Below are 20,464 nucleotides of genomic sequence, written 5' to 3'. Positions count from 1 at the left end.
GGGTTTTCCTTGCCATGTAGCCCTTACCATAAGAACATTGAAGAAGTCTGAGTCCAGACCACCAGACCATTATTCCCACTAGTTGAAATGCCCAGAATCACATTAATGAATGATTCTGATCTAAGCTGTTGTGTGAATACCCAGGTGTTGTTCTCAGCATGCTTGGAGATTTAGATCTAAACCTTATCATCCGATTTATCTGACGTTTGAGTAAAAATTTAAGTCATCACGGAGTGCTCAAAATGAGGACAATGTTCGGGAAACACTTCTTGTGAATATGGACTGACTGTCATATTTGTAACTAAGCTTAGCAAGCTAGACGTGCTTCCCAATTATGCCTGGTGCTCTTTGAAGGTGTTTAGATAGAATAATGTAGGGGAGCGCCAGTATATTAGAGGCTGAAAGGATAAAATCTACCCTGTTTTTTTACATCCAGGGAATATAGCACATAATCTACAATAGGAGGAACTTATTGCAAACATCAGTTAGTCTAGGATCAGCATCAGTCCGTATCTGTGCACTCAGGGAGGTGAAATTCCTCAGTCCGCCAGCGGCAGGGCCTCATGTTCTTGGTGAGAAAAGGCTACTGGACAAAGCACTGAGTTAGGGTGCATTTAGTGAACAATGTCTTTTTGTTCTAACAAAGTCTGAAAACATGAAGATTTCTGTCCATGATCTTCAGTTTCTCCTGCTACTGGGGAAGTTTGTGATCTCTAGGAGATACGTTACATGAACCCACTGGAATTCAGTTCATGAAGAAGGAGGAATTCTGTGACTTTCAGTCTGCAGCAAGGACTTTCATCCATCCTGGAGTCACTTGAAGCTCTTTTTCCTCTTTATATACTTTTTTTTTTTTTTAAGCATTTTAAACATGAATCAGCCTGTCAAATGTCCGCGCACAAAAATGTTAACTGAAATCTCAGTGTGATATCTGTTAGAAGTTTGATGGCAAAAAAAGCAAAACTGAGATTTGAAGCCCCTTGCTGTACATGTATGTACAATCCCTTACACATGGCCATGGTACCACACGATAGCTATCAATGTGGCTATAGCAGCTTTTTGCACCCACTCCTAATGATTTGATATTCCAAGATCAAGGCACCAGGTTCACCTCATGCAGCCCATGGAGTTGAGGGGGTAAAAAAATCAAAACAGCGATTGTTCAGAGTATAGAGGTTGGATGCAACCCTGTGACATTTTGTTGTAGAGCAGGCTGCTTTAATGAGTGCATGAGCCAGTATTCATCTTAAATCAAATCTTCCTCCCTTGTGTATTCTGCTACCTCTCCAAGGCTGCAAATCTGTTTCAAAGGTTATTAGTTTGGAAACACTGTAGGGGGTACATCCCTGTACTAAACCTGTAACTGCCTGCATTATTTTGGTGGCAATAGACAAAAAGAGAAAAGCTCTCTTTGATTTTTTTTCCTTTATCTACTGCATTGCAAGTATTTTTCCATCCAATTAATCCCACTAGGTTTGTAATTGAAGTGGTGGTTTGCATAAATATTAATCAGTCACTAAGAAACACAAAGGGTCAGGGGCACACCAAATGAAGGAGTGTATTTGGTAGATACTCTGATTTATCTTTGCTGAGCTATCAGATTGCAAAAGATGCTCAGACTGTTGTTCCCTAGTATGTTTTTGTTAAGTTTTATTAGCAATATAGGTAAATAAATTATGTAAACATGTTGCTTGTTCTAATTCTCCCTTAATGCCATTTCAATGGAAAGTAAGTGGCTAAATATATTTTGTGTTGGTTTGATCTCTTGGTCCCTCTCTGTCTTAATGAAGGGAAAATATGACTTCACTCTCCATAGTATAATACGTTGTGAGGATAAATAATTTTGGAGGCCTTTATATGAGTAGGGGCCGTATAACTGGCTACAGAGAATTGCAAAGCAGTGTTCTTGGTAATCACCTTGGCCACATAACTTATTTGCTGCTGGCACATATTCCAGCTCCAAACTGTGACCATTTTAGATGTTTTGTTTTACAGGATTGTTTTCATTGCAGTGTTCATGGACTTGATCTGAACGCTTGGTTTAACCCCTTTTACTTTGGTATTTCAGTTCTTCACAATCTTGTGAAAATTAAGGAACTAGTTAGGAGGGCGGCTTGGAAAGTATTGGCTATTTAAATGGCTCTTTCTTTATTGGCATTTAATTATGGAACACTGTTTTCTTGTACAGAACTGGCTATGTACTGGAATTGCATCTTCTCTTCAGTCCCCAGGAATCAAGGTTGCAACAAGAAATGAGCAGGGTGGTTTGGTGAGTAAATGTATCTAGAGCTGCATAATGATTGTTTGAGTTCTGCAGGGTTTGAGACAATTGAATATGCAAAGCAAACCCCAACAGAATGAACGTATCAGGAAGGTCAGATTGTTTCATTATAAAACAAGAAAATCCTTTGTCTTTCTGAGAGCTACAGAAAACGGAGCTTTAAAAAAAAAAAAAAAAAACACCTTTCACAGTATCGTACTTTATTCTGCTCTTGGGACTAGACTGGAATTAGCTCTTCTTGACTCTATATTGCTGAGAAGGCAAATGTGATCATGACAAAAAAAAAGTGATATGTTGCATATCACTTTTCCATCCATTTTGTATTCCAATACTGCAGAATGCAAATAGTCATTGATAGATCCAAGACACAGCCTACCATTATATTCATCAGGCTTTTCTGCTGCCCTTATTAAGCTTGGTAAAGTTGAAGACACTGTTTATAGCCACACTGTTGTTAAAATGAACTTGCCAGAGGAAAACAGTTCTGATGCATCTAATTTTACAACTTACCCTGTAGTGACATCAGACAGCCTCACAGGTATCCAGACAGTACAGATACGATTGGAAGGGGGATGGGAAAAGAGAATTCAATTTTTCTCCTGCTGAAATGTAAGAAATTCTGGGGAAACGTAGACATAGTTCAGAGAGACTTGCATTCCTTCAGGCATGCCATCAGCCATTGTTTAAGCTTCAAAACAAAACTCACCAGAATGACAGCTCTTCATTTGCTGCTGCAGTGTGGAATTAGGCTGCTCCTGGGGGAATATTTCTTAACATCCTTGCAAAGCAAGGCTAGAGAGAAGCCTCAAACCATTGAGTGATGACAGCCATTCCAAATCCTCAAACATGGAAACTCTCTCTGTTGTCTGTCACTGTGCAATAGTCACCTTTCAGGACATTAAAATGGAAATTGTATAACAGCCAGAGAAATACAGCCATGATATGATGGAGCTTGTCAGCTACTAATCTGATATCTAAACATATACATGTTCTGAGTCTTCTTGTATTAAATCATTCTGTGCAAGTATTTAGCTATTAAATAAAACAGCATATGACCATAATCGGTATATCAGTAAATCAGTATCAGTTTTTGCTTCCCTGCATCCTTCGTCACAGCTTCATGTTACCATCATGTCATGTCAGAGCTCAGTAATTGTTATTATTAGATCTGTGTAATCTACTACGTAATCTTCATTTGTTTTGAATTTCTGTGCTGAACTCTACTACGTCTTGTACCAGGCATATTGAATTAAGCTGAGGTCAGAGCTGTCAGTGAGCTATTTCAGCAGCTCTAAGTCTTAACAAAAAGAGAGTCCCTGTAGGTGTACTTAGGAAAGTTTATAAACTTGTAGCTTTTGCTTAATAAGGTCTGAATAGAATGCTAACCTCCAAAGGAAGCAGTGACTTTTCTGGTTAGGAAGAATCAAAACAACAACAACAACAACAAAAAATAACAGCACTTGTAAAGTGTAAGACCGCACAGTCCACTGGGGAGAGCACAGGGCCAGGGACAGCAGGGGGATGGCCTCTGGAAGTATAGGTTGACGCCCCTGGTGAGAGATGTCTTGAAAATCATTTTCCTATGCCACAAAACCCTATGAAGTTTTGAAAACCCTCACTGTTTTGTCTTCAGGAAAGAATCTTGGGGGAGAAGGAACCACAGTAGCCTGGCCATTAGGTCACTCTTCTGGAGATCAAAGATCCAAGTCTTTTAATCCTTGAAAACCAGATTTGAACCTGGGTCTTCACTATCTGGCATGTCTCTCTTTCACATGCCTAGGGAAGAATATAGCTCATGAAAACATTTTACAGCTTTGACAAATGCTCACTTACAGATGAAATATATTTTTTGCCAAAAAAAATTCATAAGCCATTTTTTTTCCCTTGGCTCTGCCAGTTCCTTTATTTTTCTCTGCTTTCATCCCCAAACCTCCTACCCTTTTTCTGCCGTCTCTATTTTGATTCAGTCCATGCCCTGAATGACTTCTGTCTTGCTATGTGCTTGTACAGTGTCTATCACAACGGGTTTCAATCTGTTAGCACCTAGAGGCATTAACATAATGCAGGTAATAAGGTCTAAATTTAACTTGCTCACAACTACTTTTACCCACTCTAATATGCATCATGCTCTTCAACTGACAGACTCGAATCGCATATAATAGCTGCCTGGCTACAGTACACAGATGAAGAAGCTGGTAGAAAGCATTTACCTCAATAAAAAGAATATCTTTCCCTTCCAAAAATCCCAGCTTCATTTTTTCCCACTGCTTTCAGAAGCTTCATGTCAAGATAGATTTTCCTCCCACTGTGATGCCATTAAATCTCATGGCTGGCATAAAATATGCTTTATGAGTTATTAAAGAATGTTTTAGTAGTAGAATTGGGCAATCATTAAATAAATATTACTAAATAGTTTATAAAAAGAAAATTTAAGTGCTTGCCATTTTTACTTATTCTGTCTAGGAAGGATGATTTTATAGTTTCTCTTCATTTACCTATTTATGTGATCTGGAATGAACTTTAAAAACTTCATGGTTCATCCAAATACCTGTAAGAGGTTTAATTGATTAAGAGCAAGAAATAACTAACCAGCGTGTTTCAAAATTTCTGTGTTTAGTTTCATGAGTCTCCTGAACAAAAAAACTAGAAAATTGAGTTCAGGCCCTTTGATCTATAATTCTTTGCTTTTACAAGTCTTAATCATAGAGGCTACCAGTAATAATCAAATTATGTATGGAAAAATGGAAAGAAATAATTCAAAAAGTACAAAAGGACTGAAACATAGGGAGCAATTTTAAGAGTTTATTTGGGCACTATACAGTGTGTACTTGCTTAGCTTTCCATCCACTGTGCACCGTTGGCAGTGACCCCCCAGGGTGGTCATTCCATGAAGAGGAGCATAAATTTAGGAAGGACACTGAGGCCAAATTTCCAGACAGGTCATGATGTTAATGACCTTAACTTAAGCTTCAGTGATATAAAATTACTCTAAGCATATCACCCAGCTTTCTTCAAGAGCTGCTGGTAGGTTTCTAAAACACAGGGATAATCAATCTTCTGGATTGATTACCTTCCCCTCTTCCTCTTGACTATGGTGATGGCTGATACTGGTTTATGTGGGATCCTGACCTGAACAACCTGCTCAGGAGGAGCTTCAATAACATATCCATGGAAATCTGCAATGGACAGGTCTGTTTAACAGTGGCTTTTGCTGTGCAGAGCTGCACTGAAAGAAGTGATGCTAGCTTCAATATCCTTCTTCCTGAACACATTTTACACTTTTTAATTTGCAGTTACTTGTTCTACGTAGTGCGAGTCTCACTTTTCTTGGGAATAATGTGTTAAAGCTTAGAAGTTGCCTGCTGGACTGGATTGAGACCAAAAGAACTTCTTACACATTTGTTGTATCTTCTTAAAGATTAGGGCAAAGTACAAGAGCACATACAACCAGTTTGGTCTCAAAATGTTGGTACTAGCCCAGCCACGACTAGCGCTGAACTGAGCATTTATTCAGCAATATGGATGTAGCTATGTACTTATGAAGGAGCAGCAAATTCACATCAAAATGAAATTCTCAGACAAGGCTGGCAGTTTCTGTGTGTAGCAACTTCATTTTGTCTATCAAAATTGGATTAATCCACTGCTGCTGACATCTGAAGCCATAGGTACTCACAGCAAAATCCACAGATCAATTCTAGAGACTGGTAATGACCATTATGCTGTGTTAGTGTTTCCCAAAGAGAGATCACAGTTGCTTTCTCACTACCATGGTACTAAAGATACAAAGGAAGCAAGTCTGTGTCGTGATTTCTCCATGTGATTTAAATTTTAATTTTAACATTTTCCTTATAATCATTTTCCGAGGAACCCATGCCTACTCCCTTATCCACTCTTCTTTCTGAAGGTCTCAGGGCTGTGTGGACTACTTTCAGCTGCCATTATTTCTGATAGCCCCATTTCTTCTTTGGTTAAACCAAACTACAGAACTGCAAGATCTTGACCTTTTCAAAATTCAGACATATCATGACTGTGTCCAAGCCCCAGATATGCAGCTTCACTTGTCCATCTCTAGCATAATTGAATCTATCTTGGCTCTTTTCCATTCAATTGTGTCCTATTTCAATAGATTCAAAAATAGCTCCAGCATATTTAATTACGCTTCACTTCACTCTGTTCCTTCTAGTCCATTCAGTCTCCAGTACAGCGTTTTGTCTGCTGACAGACTTTCCATTTAGGTTGGCTGATGTTCAACTATTATACTTCCAGCCTGTATTGACTGAAAGAGGTTGTTATCTTATGAGACCAGGAGCCTATGCAGCAAAGAACCAAAAATTAGGTCAACAATGTCATATGAGTGTCTTACAGCTCATGATAAAAGTGATCATTAAAAGCCATGAAAGCAAGGCATAACAGTGGACAGAGAAGTAAAGAAGTAATCAGGAGAATATTTCCCTTTCCTCTCTTAATAAGCTATCATTCATCCCTGTTCTATTTTGACCCATTTGGGACATGTAGCCTGAGCAGGGAAATTAGAAAAAGAGAGAATAAAATAGTACTTTGCATGTGTTTAAATATTTTCAGTAGAAAGGAAACAACATAGAATCTCTCACTAAATCCATGATGAAATGGAAGAAATACAGGCCTATAGATTTCAAAGTAATTAAGGTCAGTTCCAGAGGGATGTTGGTACTTAAGTCTGCGAGGATCCTTTCAGGAAAAGATCTCTCTGGAGGGTCCTGATCCAGAGGCCCGTTGCAGTCAACGGTGGTTTTCCCACCAACTCAAACAGTCTTTGAGTAAAACCCTAAAAAGCAGATGGAGCTTCTTATCTGCCAAGGTTATCACCATGATAATTTGGGGTAACACCATTGTCTGCCTTCAACATTACATTCATGTTCCAACTAAAGTAAATGATGCACAAACACTGAACAAAGAGGACAGTCCCTGTGCTGAAAAACTGACTTCCCAGAATAGTTTACCTTTGTTCTATAAATGATCATATGATTATGAATTTTATGAATTTATGAATATTATGAATTTAATCCAGCAAATTAGAATGCATGTCAAGGGAATTCTGACAAATACCCGAAGGTGCTGGAGGTGAAGTGAACCCTAATTTAGCTGCTTGGATCATTTTCTGCAAGGCAAATGCATTCATTTTTCATGGATTCATGATGCTCATCAGTAACGTGTACTATAATGGAGTGTGAAAACAGCACTTCCTCTGAGCCTCAGATATTTGGCCTACCTTACATTAGCTCCTCATTTCAAATGAATGTAGTTCATCTTTTCTTGCAACATAAATATGAATGGCATCTTAAACTGCTGAAGGTGTTTGTTTCCTCTGAGATGCACTTTTCATTTGTTGCATTAGCAGGACAGTTGAGCAATAGCATTTCTGTTTAAAGCTATGGAATAAAGTCAGAAATCAATGAGAGGGGAAAGAGGGAGCCAAAATACAGTCAGAGATACTTGTTTGATTCCCCCCTTGAGTGAATGAGTTAGGGAAGGGGAATGATGTGGCAGTCTCTGGGCACTGAAGTACATGGCAGTTGGTAAAGTAAAAAGATATGGCAGTAGCTGACTGACCTGTACCAAAAAAAAAAAAAAAAAAAAAAAAAAAGAAAATTTCTCTCATGTTAATATATTGTTAAGGGCTTGGGGCACTCAGTATCCTTCAGAGAATGTTTTATGTGCTTGACCCAAAGTCTGATGAATCCAATCAAAATATGCTTATTGACTTCAAAGGGTGCCAAAGCAAGTTTTAAGTGTTTTTCTTCTGTTAACTTCAGTCAATATCTTGTCTTCAATCTGTGTGAACATCCCTTGCTGGTGGTATTGGTAAGTATGTGATGAGACTGAACATCTTATGCTGGTCAGGCCCCAGGCCTGACAGATTTGTCAATTAGACTTGTGATGTGATAACAAAAGAGGAGTGCTAAAAAGACATCACATTTTTGGAAAAAATGTGTAAAAATTAATGACAGAAGAGACTTCTTTTTTAAGTAAAGAGGATGAAATTTGAAGTGCAAAACTGAAAGAAATCACTGCAATCATGTCAACCTTCTCGAGCTGCTAACTTCTACAAAACCTAGTGTGGCACCAAGGGAAAAAAAAAAAAAAAGAAAAAAAAAATCTGGGCTTTTTTTTTTTTGTCCCCTAGAAGAGTGGAAGATTTCTATCCGAAAAGATAATCTTAATTACTTATTAATCTTTAATTAACTAATTGAATAATAATCTTAAGAAGGATTACCCGGAGCACCCGTGTGGCTAAGGAATTGTTGAAGGAGGCCTGTGACATACATTTCACCCATCTTTAACATTACAGAGGTGAGGCTCTATTCTAAGCAATTCACAGGAGCTTCAAATAAAGGCCAAAGAGAAAAAAGAGTCACTTTCAAAGAGCTGCTCATGCTGCCTGCCTTAGACCACTTTCTCTGGCATTGTGTTGTTGCTCTACTGTGTCCCTGGATGTCCTCTCAGGCTTGGGCTTCTGTGTGCCCTGGAAGGCAACCTCTAAGTGTGCAGGCTCGCAGCCCGCCTGGGGCACTGTCCGGGCAGTTCTCAACCACACTGCGCTGACAGGGCTCCAGCAGCTCCCCGGTGCCACTAGTAATAGCTCAGCTGCCCTCAGGCCTATCACTTATGTGGTGGAAAACTCTGCAATAATAGTTTTGCCATTTCTTGTAAAATGTGGATATACCTATCCTTTTCACAGCTGTATCCTTAGTTTATCCTCAGAGGCGTACTTGTTGTTCTATACTGTGTTCGCATGCATAGAGCGTCGTATGTCTCAAAAGTGCTTTCTGAGCCAAGGCCTAAACCATGACCAACAAAAGCTGTGGTAATCATTACCCTTTTCACCTGCATTTCCCTTCGCACAGAGGGAAGAGCGATAATTCACCTGTTGGGGGTCACGGGGCAGTGCTGATGAACACTGATGAAATGCAAGAGACAAGAGAGGGCATGAGAGCAGGAGTGGAGGAAGAGTGAGTTGGCTGGGGAGGGGGGGGTAACAGTGAGGACAGTACAGAAGAGAAGGATTAGGAGGCATATTCTATCAACCAAAGTGTTTAATGCAATGAGGATTTTCATCTGAATTTTTAACTTTGTTGGGCATCATCTCGTTTTTATTTGTTGTTTAATAACTCCTCCAAAACTTGCAGATAATACCTCTATTCTTTTCTGACACATATTCCACTCTATTTAAGAAGATTTTCCTTGTTCTCTCTGGCTTTTGATGTCATTTAGATGTGTTTTGAAGAGGGAGAAGGTGCAATAGTATCTTTAGTAACCCTTTAATGAAGTTGCGTACTCTTGTACACCGCAGATATGAAGATCATGTTGGTAGTAGAATGCAGTATATAGGGAACCACAGGAGAGCATATCGTACTCCTGCTTCATGGCCAGGCTGTCCTGCTCTAGGCTTTGGACTCAGGGAGGTAGAATCTTTCTGGATTCAAATGACAGTCACTGCAATGGCTCCAAAGCATAATCTAATGTCAAAAATAGCTAAGAAGCTAATTGTGAGCTGTAAAAATGTTATTTGGAAACTGCTGCTTTTAAATAATTGCCATCGTTTGATATATTGGATATATTTTATCAACCAAGAACCCACTTTTACACTTAAAACAAAACTGAGAACAAAGACTGCCTGTGTGAAACCTAACTGCTTTAAACACAGCTGCAGGCAGATGCCTGCACAATGAACACATCTGAAAGGAAAGCACTGAAGTTGGAGAGGAAAAATGGCCATTGAACTATTAGATACAATTAAAATTCGTGGCTAAACACATATTCTCTCTCCATTTCTTAGTACAGCATATGTGCCCCTGGGGAGAAAGTCAAGGTTGGTTATGAAAACATTGTAATGAACAGCCTCAGAAATGCTGTATGCATCCCACAGCCCTCACTGGAGGAAATTTGGAGCTCTGAGGTGGGGATCTGACAGAAGTGGGCAGAAACTGATTTTTCTATGATTGAAAAATGTTTGCATTTTCAAAAAATATACATTCCCTTTTCAACAGGGAGGGCTGAAGACCTTCATTTACTCCTTAGAGTTTACAAATTCCTCACACACTTCAAAACAAAACAAAACAGAATAGGAAACTTCCAGCCTGGTGGAAAGCAAGATGTGAATCCTTATGCACCATAGTTCTTATGTGACTACCTTTCCCAACTCTTTCCTTGCCAAAAGTTGATTCAGCTGATAAACATATCCCTGTGGAAAAAAAAATGTCATGAGAAAAATCTCAGCTAACCTACAACATACAGCATCCTGTATGCAAGAAATGTGTGGGGATTTTACCAGTGGCCAAAATGTTCTGTGACTTTGGAAGTGCATGTAAGTGGATTTTATTCTTACTGCTACTCTGTGCCAAGGGGGTACAATGCCAGTTACTGCAAATGATCTGAGATAACATAAGATATGCTCACATTTGGGCTTCAATTCCCTGACCATATCATTAGTGCCAATAGTAGAAATAGCTCTGAATGGAAGGGAGAAAAGAGCAGAAGCATGATTTAAAACTTTGTTGTGCTGTAACTCAAGCATTTGGCCTGACCATACATTGTTACTGGAACACTTAGATAATGAAGGGAAAGAAAGAACAATTGTAATAGAATTTTTTCACTGAGGTGCCAAGTGCCCTTGAGAGCAAAACAGGTCTCCATGGATGCAGGTAACAAAGCTACCTCTGAAATCCAAAAGGAAAAATATTCTCATTGGAACCAAAGCTGGCATTTGGTCTTCTGGTGGACTGCCAAAGCTTAGGTAAGGTTGAAATTTAATGCAGGTCCCATCACTGAGTTAAAGAAAATTGATATCTAATAATTTGGTGAAAACCATTGCTATAGTTTAGATGTGTTGACATTAAATAGCTTTTGATTTCTGTTTTGTTCCATAGTGCTAAAATGGTGCTGGAGGCAATTAGCTGCGTTTGGAAGTAAGGAAATGATTGATCGTTCTGCTTCCTCTCAGCTGCTTTGTGGGTGTAACTTTTATCTACAGTTTAAAATCAAAGGGTTCTTCTCTCTCTCTTTTTTTTTTTAAACTAGTTTACAATCTGTTAACAAAAAGGCCTTCCATCTCAATAGATTGCGTGCTCTTGTTTAGTTGGATTAAAAATGACAATTATATTTGTAGGAAGATATTATTTTTCCTGAATATTTCTTCCTGGTGAAAAAAAAAACAAAACAAAAAAAAAAAAACTTTGTGGTGTAGTTTGTTTTCGCTTCATGACTTAAGAGCCTTTTTTCATTTACAAATTTCTCTACTACAGCTCTGATATCTGATAAATAGTAATATATCAATATTTGTTTGATTTGGTTTTTAAATTAGTATAGTTTCTAAATTGGCAACTAGATGTCAATGAGGCTCTGTGCTGAATTAGGTTAGTTAGAACAAACAAGGATAGACTCCTTTTGGATATAGTTCATCATATTTTCTAGAACAGTCTTACAAAAATCAAGTCAGTGAAGCTTTATTATAACAAAACCACATCAATCCCCTGATTTTAAAAGCAGTATTCCCTGCTCTTAATTAGGATGTGAGAGGTGCTAAGGGACCTTCTTTCCAGGCACTGCATTGTGACTGTTGTCACTCTTGATAAACCACACTGGAAACATTTCCACTCTTGTCAGCTCTTTTCTGGATTTCACAGTTCACCGAGGAAAGAAGGGACAGGCTGCCAGAATTGTTTCTATGTAGTTGGTAGCACAATTAGTTTTCTCCTGAGATGAACACATACCAGAAGGCTGGTTCTCAACACCTCTTTGGAGTTAAGAATTTTTTTCAACTCCAGCTGCTGTTCTACAAGAAATGATCTCTGGATGAAAAATGCCCACAGGGTCCAGAAGCTGATCTACACAACAAGCACTGCCTACAGCCAAAAACCAACAGGGATAAAAAGGGGAGCTTAAAAAGGCAACTAAATTTACAAGCCTGTATACAAGAAATACTGTTGTAACGTTATTGTCTTAGACTTATTTAGGGACCTTGGGGAGAGTGCAAGCGTACTCCATGCCCTGTCATGCCTTGTTCAGTGGTTACAGCTCCTGAGTAGAGAACAGAGACAGCTAAACTGATGCAGATGGGCAAGAAGGAAAGATGGATTAGTTCCGATCCTTGCTTCCCAGTCCTTGCTGCAGTCTGCTCAAGTAGCTGCATGCAGAAGAAAAGGTCAACTTCACTACAGAAAAAGAGAGATTAAATCAGAGGAACAAGAAGTGGATCTCTGCTTAATCTCTAATCTGCCCCTCCAGGCAAATCAGAACTGCTTCTTTCTTAGGGTGGATGGTAAAATTGCCATCTGCCCTACCTGGACTACACCTAGATTGAATAAGAAACGTTTAAATGGCAGCTGAATTCTGCAGTTCAGTGGTATTCAGATGTCCAACAATGTTCTTATGTTCCACCCTCAAGCTTGTCTTATGAAGAGGTTACACCTATAAATTATCCAAACAAGGGGGTGAGGCATGCACAGACAGGCAAGACAAAGAGGGAGGAGGTTCAGAGATTTTAAGGCCAGGACAGAATTTTCTGTCTCATTTTGTAGCCAGTGTACATATTTATGATGTGCAGATAGGAATGGCCCACAGAGAAAATACAGCTCGCAAATCATATCTTTCAGCATGCTACAGAGTTTGTTAAAGTTCACTCGTGTCTCCTATGCTTGTACTCCATTAATCATTTTTGCTTCTGAAAACAAATGTACACTTGTATCCCGAATCTGCATTAAGATCATGTCCATTTCATCTCATGCTTGTATCTCTTTCAAGGCAGTCTGCCTCAACCTTCTTTCTCATAAAAGTGAATTGGAGGACCACTGCTTTCTTAATGGCAGATGTCAGCATGACAGAACTGCATCTCCTATAAATGGTGGCTTACAAACCTCAGTCTCTTAATGTAAAGTTTTTCATTAGACACCTGCCCATCCTTTGCCTCCAATACAATCCCGTGATGAACTGAAAAACAGAGGTTTCTTTTCTTCCATCTTGAAATCCTTAGGTAAGAAACACTTAACCTGGGATTGGTGATTGGAACATTTTCCCCATCTGCACTTTGATGTACTGTGCAAAGTGAAGTCAAAGTTGAACACGGGTTTTTTATCATATTTTCATAACTGCCTTTTTCCAAAGAGATCTCTACCTTCAAATAAGAAGTTTATGACTGGCCAGTATGATTTTTTTCCCTTCTGAATCTTTGTGCTCTAATGAAACAAATAGCAGATATGATGCTGGATCTCAGATGTCCTAATTTTACTCTGATGTACTTCTGTTACCTTTTATGATGTTATTCCTGACTGTAAAACTGCCAGTGAGATCAGACTCATACTCATGAAGTTGACTCAAAGCTGCAAGACAAATTTGAAAAAAGAAACAGAATAAAGTAGATATTCACTAGCATATGCTATTGCAGCTGAGTGTTGCAGAAATCTTTCTGCACTCTGTTCTTATGTAGCATATGTGCTATAACTGATAGGCATAATAGTTTGAATTAAAAATTAGTCATTTGTTTTTCTCCAACACCTTCTATCCACAAAAACTGAGATTTCCAAATGCAATCTAATTAAGACTAATTCTATCTTTGAGTTCAACAGAGTATGTGTGTGGCTGTAGAAATGCTATAGCTCTGCTCAAAACTGTAGTGAAGCCACCTCTAGAGCAGAGCTCTGGTGTCATTTCTAACCCCATGAAGTGGTTTTCCTGCATCAGCATGTTTTCTGACTTGCTTTATCAGTCCTCTTCCAGGCCATATTCACAACCAGTCCAAACCTATCCAGTGTAACAGCTTTTTGGGCATTCCCTGCTGTCGGCTTACAAAAAGATTAGGTTTTGCTTTAGCTGGCAGTGGAATTACTCTCTTCAGTAATAAATATTTTGACTATAATATTTGGGTGCTGTAGATTCAAAAGTCATTGAAAACCAAATGGAGGCTCAACCACTATGAAGATGAGTAAAGCAAATCCTGAGAGAAATTGAACACTAGCTGTGATATGCCCTTTCCTTTTTAACAGCTGTATGATTCTCATAATGTTTTTCTGTGTGTTACTATCTGTCCTTTTTCTTGCTATCATCTGCATTGCACTGGTATTTATAGCTCTGTGAGATTATGGTCAAGTCTTTTCAAATCAAACAGCCAATTATGAAAGCCCTGAAAGAGTAGGAATAGAAAATGAGAATATGATGTCATGTGATGGAGCTATAGCAGCTTTTTCAGTCTTTCCACATACTATCTCTTAGATACAAGACAAATATCTGACAATCCAGTCCAATGTTTTTGTTCTTTAAACACACACAAATCCAGTATGTACTAGATCCCAGCATGAACTGGGAAACACCCTTGCTTTTAACATTCATTCCTCATTCTGCTGTATTGATTTGATAGCAAGTTGCATACCATTACCTGCAATTATTTGTCATTTTGCTCTTAAAAAAATTCTGAAGTCATGGCATGGGCTGCAAATGTGATGTTCACTGGAGTGGAACTGCAGTATCCAAGTTACACAGGGTCATGCTGAGGGGAGCTTGACTTGCATATTTACAGTGTAACCCTCAACATTTCTGTCTTTTTTTATGGGAGCTGGGAATATTCAAGATTTGGTATAAAAGTGTAATTACACTGTATAGGGCTAATTGAGAAATGAGAAAAACCTCAGTAAAATTCTTGATAAATTCAATACCAACACTATAATGAATTGAAAAAAAAAAAAAAAAAGAGATTTTCAAAAAAGTGTTTGGAGGAAGAGCAAGAGGGACATGGCAGTTCATAATTCTAAATGGTGCTCATTTTCTCCCAAAAAAATAAATGTTTTTAGCTTTAACCTGAAGGTCTTATTTTTATCAAAGGTACGTCTAGATATCATCACAAATCCTACTGCTAAATGAGCCACTAGCTAGTCCACTGCTAATTGCAGTGGATGCAGCATAGATTAGAATCAAAATTGCCTCTCCTTCAGGTTCTTAGCATAGACTCCTTAGACTCCTGAGTCGTTTCTTAGGCAGAACCAGGAGAGTTCTTTTACTGCATTACTGTTTGACAATGCTGTGCAAAATCTGAGTGTGCACAAGTAAATAATGTCCATTAACATCAGTTCATAAATCAGATTAACCACCCACAAACAACAAATATGGAATAGAAATGAGAATATTGAAGAATATACAAGTCAAATGTAAAACACCACTTACAGATGCTAAAATGCATTTTACAATGTTTTCATGAGACCGCCTGGGATGATGCGTGGACAGAATCAAACTGAATTCCACAGGACTGAAGGAGTGAAACCCATCTACAGCATGACTGGGAGGTATGTGGCCTCAGGTACAGCCTTTGTTCTCATTCACTGGTAAATCGTGACCAGAAGTATTTGACTTGATATGTTTTGATACCTCTTTTTTTTCCTCTTTTTAATTGTGATTCTCTTAGCAAGTAGCTTTTTAATTTTTAGAAATCAAATTTAATTAAAATACAAAAGAAAGTTTAGAGGCACTACCTTCAAGAGACATTTTCCAGAAACTTTTAAAAGTGGAATTGATCAATTATCATTGACCTAATGGCAGAATTTCAAGTCAGTGTGAAATAGATTGACCTAAAAGCAGGTAGCAATGCCTGTCTCCCACACATTCCCCCACTTTGCAGAAAGTTTTCTGCAACAAATGTAAAAAATACCTTGAGTTAATCCACCATAATTTTTATATTTTCTGCACACCAGCAAAATCAATAGTTCTGATTCTTGCCAAAAGCTCATAGCACTATTTTCTAAGGTCACCTGTATTTCAATAGGATGCCAGAAATTAATTACCAGTATGAAGATTCAGAGTTTCCTACAAGGCTTGCAGTTAAACATGCAATTCCATCTCCTTATTTTAACCCCCCAGTAAATCCCAGCTTTGAGTGAAGCTCAAAGAGTTTGAGCAATGGATAGCTTTCTCCACAGAAATGTTCTTTGCAACCTTTTTTTTTTTCCCTCTCCAAATGGAGAAAAATATGGCAATGAAATTTTGGAAACTGTGAGGTAAGCTGAAGGTAGAAAACCAACTCTATAGCCAGCAGCCAGGCAGAAATTAGTTACATGATGGTTCCGAATGAGGGAGGACAACAGCAGTAATGATTACATATCTTTTTTTTTTCTTTTTCTTTTTTTTTTTTTTCTCTTTGTTCGTATCTTTCTCTTCATCTGCAAAGCATGAATGTAAATGAACTCTCTGTGTGGAACTGGAGAGGAGTACTGGGGTGACCTTTACCAATCCACACTCCTAGGGCAGTCATGGAGCAGTTTTGCATGGCTCTTGAGCTTTGATGATAACAGTTGGAGCTTCTGCACATGCTAATGTGAAGAGTCCCTGGCCTAGTGGTATTGAGGCAGGTATCTCCAGTTGAGAGATGTTTATCCCGCACTTCATATAGTGAAGATAGAACATGTCATTCTAAGGGCTTTTTCTCAGGGGCAATGTCTCACAGAATTGTAGACAGTCGTAGAAAATACATCTGGAAGGGAGCTCAAGACATCATCTAGGCCTGTCCCACCCTGAGGAAGGTTCAGCTTTACCCAAATGACTCCTGACAGTTCTTAAATATCTCTGATAACTAAAAACCCAGATCCCTCCTGTCTCAGAGCTTATCTATCCTGATATGAGTTGTAATGGTATGCAGTGGGCAGAGCCATGCTAAAGGAGAGAAAATCTGATAATTACCTTCAGCTTTTTGCTACTGCAGCTCTTGACATACCCAGGGGACTATTATTGTTTAAAGGATATAAAGATTTCCATACATCTAGGCTTGAGGGTTATTTCTAGATATTTTACAGTCAGTTAAATATACTGGTATGTTTATGTAGCAGACATGCAAGGCATATTGCAGAGTATCAAATTCATAGGAGGATGTGTTGTTTTCCTTTATCCTTTCTTTAACTATTCCAATGCTGATAACACATATTAGAGCTCAGAGGTAAATAATCATGTTCATTCTGGCAATTCTGCCACAAGCATGCTTTAAATTGTAAAAACTCTTGGCAATGATTCACTTCTTTAGTACTTTTAAGGAATAAAGAATCTAAATAGTGAAGCAATGTGAGTCACGAGCAGCAGCCATGGAGACTTTCAATTGACATGAAATAACAGTGACTAGTAAATACAACCCTTTTCCTCCCTCACTCCTCCCTTCCAAACAATTAAGATTGGTAGTGACAGAAGGACATCCAAACTTCTCAGTGCTCGTTCATTAACCTTCAGTTCCTAAATATCCTTCAAGTGGTCCCTCCAAGATAGCATATTTAAAATACTTTGGAAGAAATATTTCTGAAGTATTTATAAGTACTTTTAAAAAGTCAACAGTGTTCATTTTCTTTACCCATTTGAGGAATTACACAAGGAATGGATTTGGCCCAGTAAATAAGAACCACAAGTTCTAGTGACTTGCAAGCAGTTCAAGGCCAAAAATAAACTTGCTTGCTTGAGGCAATTGGTGACCTATTGGAGAATAAAAGTATTTGTCTTGTTCTTTGGGTGCTACTTTAGATCATGTGAGTCCCTTGTGACTAGGTTTTGAAAATTAGCTCCCAACGGAGAAGAATATTCCCATATAGCACAGCAAAGTTCTCATTTAAGTGCTTTTCTGAACTAATAACATTAACCTATTCTTTATATTCATTCTACTAACCTCTGTATCCGTTAAGTGATGCTCACTGCTTTTCTGCTAGGAACAATCAACAAGAAACCCACCTAGTGGAAATGTTTTAATGCCAAATGGGGTATGATATAAAGCTGCATGAACCAACAGCTCTTCAGACTGTATGTCAGAATTTCATTCCATAGCCATTAGTGCCTTTGTACAGTGCTCTATATTAACAATCAATATTTCATTAGGGCAGCAGGATTCCCTACCTTTATATGTTGTTTTTTTCATGTATTGTTGCATTTAATATACGTATGCATCTGGTTGTCTAGAGACAGGTAATGGTTGATTGTTTGAAGGTAACCACTTACTAAATTTCTAATAAAGCATACAATTTAAGGGGAAAGGTTGGCAAACCTAGATGGAAGATTAAATGAGTAAGACTCCCAGAGGTTCCTTTAGCTAGAGAAATTGATTTATACCATGCAGGAAAGCTTTCTTTTGAAAATTGAGTGAACAGATCGCTGCGATTTATATAAATTAAACCTTGGGCTTGTTCCTCAGACTTGAGGGTTTTTTCTTCTGTTTTTAACAAAGTTGCTGGTGCATAAACAGTGGTCGGTTCTGTTTCTAAATGTTGGTTCTTCACAGTTGTTTTTAATCATTGAACTTTTTGGAATCAATTGTAGAATTAATCTAATTGCAGCTCCCTCTTTGCTCGTCATTCTGTGGAGCACAATGCAAGAGGAAAGCTGTGGCCAGGGAGAAAAATTACAGCCTTACATTCTTGTCTCGTGTCACTTTCCTCAAACAGTCTCTGATCTATCATTACAATCAAAATTCTTTATCCTGAAAATTGCGACATGAAATTTTAAAGCTTAAAATAGCACTTCTGTAAGGCAGAGATTAGATTATGCAAAGTGTTAATGCAGCATTAACTGAAGAGTCCCAATTAAATAATTATAAATAGTTACGAGTCTAGCCTTTTCATTTCCAGAGCATCATAGTTGAAAAGTTTCACACTTTCTTTCTTTCTCTGACATTCATGTCAGTTAAGGAGGACTGAGACCTCTGCAATGTTTGTTTTTTCTTCTTTTATTAGAAAGAAGACATAAAATTTCAGTAACAAGGAAACAAGTATTGTGAAAAAATGGTAGACCTCCTTGAGACAGAATTAGTGGTTTAGACTCCTTGAGACAGAATTAGTGGTTTAGACTTATTTTAGAGGTTCTAGTAGATGCATGCAATGCTGGGATGGTATTAGCATTAATATCAGAATATAAAACTCTTAAAATCATTTTCCTGTTATCATGAGTTGTGATTTGTGACTGTTTTCTTGTAGTTCTCCCCTGTGTGTTCTTGCTGTGGTAGCCCTGGTTACATCAGGCATTTTGATGCCCTGAGAGGAAGGAAAGGGGTAGCAGTTGGATGCTTTTAAAAAGGCATAGACCTCATGTGATTCCCCAGATACTAGCAATGCTTCCTATTGTTGATTCCTATTTTATCTTGCAAAGGTCATGTCTATACTGTCAGGACCATCTTCTGTATACGTACCAGAACTTGTTCAGAGAAGCAACGATACTTCTGAAATAGAGTTTTCCTGCTCCAGACCCATTGCAACCTGCACAGCCCTGCTCTGTGCTGTGTACCCTGTTCTGTGTTGTCAGTCAATGGCAACATGCCATTTGTAAAGGTACAGTGCCTGCTGCCACTGTTGCCAGAATGATGCTCCAGAGAGCTCTCAGCTTCAAGTGCCAGTCACTTCTTACAATACTTTCCAGTTATTTTTACTTCTCCTACAAGTGTCTGGATTCACCCATAAAGTGCAATAGGAAAAACTATTATATCCTTGCCTAATCTATGGTGAAGTTAATGTTTCTCAGTGGTATGCTCTCCCTACTCTGAAGGAAAAATAATTTGCCTTCTACAACAGTGTTGTGGTTTAACCCGGCTGGCAGCTAAACACCACACAGCCGTTCGCTCACCCTCCCCCCTCCCTCTCTGGGATGGGGGGAGAGAAACGGGAAAGTGAAGCCTGTGAGTTGAGATAAAGACGGTTTATTAAGACAGGAAAATAATAATAACAATAATAATAATAATAGTGATAATGGTAATAGTATTAACAATAATAATGTGTAAGAAAACAAGTGATGCACAATGCAATTGCTCACCACCCGCTGACCGATGCCCAGCCTATTCCCGAGCAGCCGGCCCCCCCACCCCGGCCAGCCACCCCTATATATTGTTTAGCATGACGTCAGATGGTATGGAATACCCCTTTGGCCAGTTTGGGTCAGCTGTCCTGGGTCTGTCCCCTCCCAGCTCCTGCTGCACCCCCAGCCTGCTCGCTGGCAGGACAGAGCAAGAAGCCGAAAAGTCCTTGGCCTGGTGTAAACACTGCTCTGCAACAATTAAAACATCAGCATGTTATCAGCGCTCTTCTCATCCTAATCCAAAACATAGCACCCTACCAGCTACTATGAGCTACTTAACTCTGTCCTAACTGGAACCAGGACAAACAGCCAGTTATGTCCTGAATAGATAGAATTAATTATTTTGCTAATCTCACT

General features: G+C 38.7%; 1 long non-coding RNA gene across 8 annotated transcripts in view; it reads left to right on the top strand.

The window, feature by feature from the left end:
• Positions 1 to 20,464, top strand: part of LOC310883694 — a 266,073-nt gene that overhangs the window by 145,103 nt on the left and 100,506 nt on the right. For 5 of the 8 annotated variants that reach the window (XR_014573654.1, XR_014573655.1, XR_014573656.1 and 2 more), the window contains exon 5: positions 2,189 to 2,269. The exons of 2 other annotated variants lie outside the window; for them this stretch is intronic. This is a non-coding gene — a long non-coding RNA (uncharacterized lncRNA). Of the gene's footprint in view, positions 1 to 2,188; positions 2,270 to 15,504; positions 15,589 to 20,464 lie in introns of all 8 variants that reach the window. One more of the 8 variants, XR_014573661.1, reaches the window with a different exon arrangement.

This window comes from Anser anser (genome assembly GCF_964211835.1).
Source record: "Anser anser genome assembly, chromosome: 18".
Lineage (NCBI taxonomy): Eukaryota > Metazoa > Chordata > Aves > Anseriformes > Anatidae > Anser > Anser anser.
The sequence above is the reverse complement of the archived record's forward strand: the minus strand, read 5'-3'. Positions and strand labels throughout refer to the sequence as shown.